A 3,441-nucleotide genomic window follows, 5' to 3' on the forward strand; every position below is an offset into this window, starting at 1 on the left:
CGGCCGGGCGTCCCGGGGCGCGTCGGAGCGGCTGCGCGGCGTGCCGGCTCTGCCGGCGTGAAGCCGTTGGAGCAGCTCTCCGGGGACGCGGCCCCGCTCGCTCGCTCGCCCGCGGAGCCCGGCGTCTGCCGCCCAATCCGCCGGGCCCCGGCTCCGCATCCGCCGACCGGCCGGGCGTCCCGGGGCGCGTCGGAGCGGCTGCGCGGCGTGCCGGCTCTGCCGGCGTGAAGCCGTTGGAGCAGCTCTCCGGGGACGCGGCCCCGCTCGCTCGCTCGCCCGCGGAGCCCGGCGTCTGCCGCCCAATCCGCCGGGCCCCGGCTCCGCATCCGCCGACCGGCCGGGCGTCCCGGGGCGCGTCGGAGCGGCTGCGCGGCGTGCCGGCTCTGCCGGCGTGAAGCCGTTGGAGCAGCTCTCCGGGGACGCGGCCCCGCTCGCTCGCTCGCCCGCGGAGCCCGGCGTCTGCCGCCCAATCCGCCGGGCCCCGGCTCCGCATCCGCCGACCGGCCGGGCGTCCCGGGGCGCGTCGGAGCGGCTGCGCGGCGTGCCGGCTCTGCCGGCGTGAAGCCGTTGGAGCAGCTCTCCGGGGACGCGGCCCCGCTCGCTCGCTCGCCCGCGGAGCCCGGCGTCTGCCGCCCAATCCGCCGGGCCCCGGCTCCGGGGACGCCGGGCCCTGGCTCCGCATCCGCCGACCGGCCGGGCGTCCCGGGGCGCGTCGGAGCGGCTGCGCGGCGTGCCGGCTCTGCCGGCGTGAAGCCGTTGGAGCAGCTCTCCGTGGACGCGGCCCCGCTCGCTCGCTCTCCCGCGGAGCCCGGCGTCTGCCGCCCAATCCGCCGGGTTGGTGGCCAAGCGTTACCGAGTAGACCTTTTGTCTGCGGTACGTACACGCCGATAGCATCGTTGACGTCTGTTACATAGAGCGAGCACCTGTGCCGTGGTCGGCTGCCCGTTCTGCCCACCTCCGTTGCTGTGGTCGGCCGCCAGGCCTACGCGCTTCCGCGTCCGTCGCTGGCCGCCAGGTCTACCCACCTCCGTGGCGGTGGTCGGTCGCCAGATCTACCCCGTTCCGCGACCGGGGTTGGCTGCCAGGTGTACACGCTTCCGCGGCGATGGTCGACCTCCGGGTCTACCCGCTTCCGCGGCCGTCGGTGGCCGCCAGGTCTACCCACCTCCGGGGCGGTGGTCGGCCGCCAGGTCTACCCGTTTCCGTGTCACGCTGCCGTTGTCGGTAGGCCGGCTGCGCGCCCTGTCGCTTCCGTCGCGTCCGGCGTGAAGAGCGGACAGGTCTACCCAGCTTCTTTGGACTTTGCTCCTGCGTGACACGGTAGCTGTGTTGTCCGCAGCACTGCCGCGGAGCTGTCGAAGGGGTCGCTGTTTTGCGCTGCCTCCAGTTACCTCATCGTAAAGGTCGGCGTCGCTGGCGCGCCTCCCCGGTAATGCGCCGCACTGCTTTTTTACTGCCTATACGCCGGGACGTTCGATTCCGTATAGTAGGGGCAAGCGGCGAGGCCCCAAAAGGGCAATCGTGTTTCACGCTCAAAGAGGTCATGTGGGCCGCCCGGTGAAGTGGGGCGCTGGGCGGCCTTTCTCGCGGTGGTTCCCTCGGCGGTTCGGCACGGCCATCTCCCGGTGCTTTCCACAATCAAGTCAGCCCGGAAACTTATGCGTGCTCTAGAACGGAAGGATCTGCAGGCATGCTCCGGGGGCCGTTGCCGGCTGGTTGGAACTCTCCAGCCAGGTGTCGAGGGGAAGAGCAAACGGTGACAAAAGACCGGCGGTGGTCGCCGGCACTCGAACGCTGTGAGAGCTGGAGGGTGGACGAGCCGATGGTGGCTTCCCCTCAGCGGGATCCCGATGACGGCAAGGGAGAGTGCCGGCAGGCAGTCGGGGGCAGCGGTGCCCTGCGAGGTCCCAGGCTGCCGGCACCGCTCGAGGGCCCCGCGACGGGGGCGGACGGCGGTGGGAGCGCCCACCTCGTCGCCCCCTTTTCTCCGGCCTTAAGCCGGAGCCCGTGGAAGCGGGCATTGGGCGGCTGCCGGTCGCGGTGACCGGCGGCCGTAGCAGGCGGCCGTGGGGCGGGTCTCAAGCCTGCCGCGGCAGCCCCGCGAGGGGCCCGATGACGGCAAGGGAGAGTGCCGGCAGGCAGTCGGGGGCAGCGGTGCCCTGCGAGGTCCCAGGCTGCCGGCACCGCTCGAGGGCCCCGCGACGGGGGCGGACGGCGGTGGGAGCGCCCACCTCGTCGCCCCCTTTTCTCCGGCCTTAAGCCGGAGCCCGTGGAAGCGGGCATTGGGCGGCTGCCGGTCGCGGTGACCGGCGGCCGTAGCAGGCGGCCGTGGGGCGGGTCTCAAGCCTGCCGCGGCAGCCCCGCGAGGGGCCCGATGACGGCAAGGGAGAGTGCCGGCAGGCAGTCGGGGGCAGCGGTGCCCTGCGAGGTCCCAGGCTGCCGGCACCGCTCGAGGGCCCCGCGACGGGGGCGGACGGCGGTGGGAGCGCCCACCTCGTCGCCCCCTTTTCTCCGGCCTTAAGCCGGAGCCCGTGGAAGCGGGCATTGGGCGGCTGCCGGTCGCGGTGACCGGCGGCCGTAGCAGGCGGCCGTGGGGCGGGTCTCAAGCCTGCCGCGGCAGCCCCGCGAGGGGCCCGATGACGGCAAGGGAGAGTGCCGGCAGGCAGTCGGGGGCAGTGGTGCCCTGCGAGGTCCCAGGCTGCCGGCACCGCTCGAGGGCCCCGCGACGGGGGCGGACGGCGGTGGGAGCGCCCACCTCGTCGCCCCCTTTTCTCCGGCCTTAAGCCGGAGCCCGTGGAAGCGGGCATTGGGCGGCTGCCGGTCGCGGTGACCGGCGGCCGTAGCAGGCGGCCGTGGGGCGGGTCTCAAGCCTGCCGCGGCTTGCCACCTAGGGCCCGATGATGGCGCGGAGAGGCGGCGGCGCCTCCATCCGCTTTTTTTCCGAGTCTGTGCCATACGCGGGAGGCCTGTGGTGTCCGGCCTGCCCCAGCGTCCGTGGCTGCCGGAGGGCTCTGTTAAAAGGTCTGCGCAGCAGGGGCGAGGTGGCGGCACCTCGTCCTTCCCTCTTCGGCCCTAAGCTGGAGAGCCCCAGAGGTGGGGGTAGAGCTCGGTGGCTGGCCGCGGTGGCTGGCTGCTGGATGCAGGTGGCCGGGGACTGTGAAGCCTTCAGCGGCTTTCTCCGGCCGCCGAGAGCCCGGTGATGGTGTGAGACGAGGCGGCGGCGCCTCCGTCCCGTTTTTTTCCCAGCAAAGGGCACACGCGGGAGGTCTGTGGTGTCTGGCCTGCCCTGGCGTCCCTGGTCGCCGGAGGGCTCCATGGAAAAGTCTGCGCAGTAGGGGTGAGGTGGCGGCACCTTGTCCTTTTTCCGTCCGATCCTAAGCTGGAGCCCCTGAGGTGGGGGTAGAGCACGTCAAACTGGTCCGCAGTGGCCGGTGCCTTTT

The sequence above is a fragment of the Tyto alba genome, unplaced genomic scaffold, assembly GCF_018691265.1.
Source record: "Tyto alba isolate M040663 unplaced genomic scaffold, T.alba_DEE_v4.0 Super-Scaffold_100000168, whole genome shotgun sequence".
Classification (NCBI taxonomy): domain Eukaryota; kingdom Metazoa; phylum Chordata; class Aves; order Strigiformes; family Tytonidae; genus Tyto; species Tyto alba.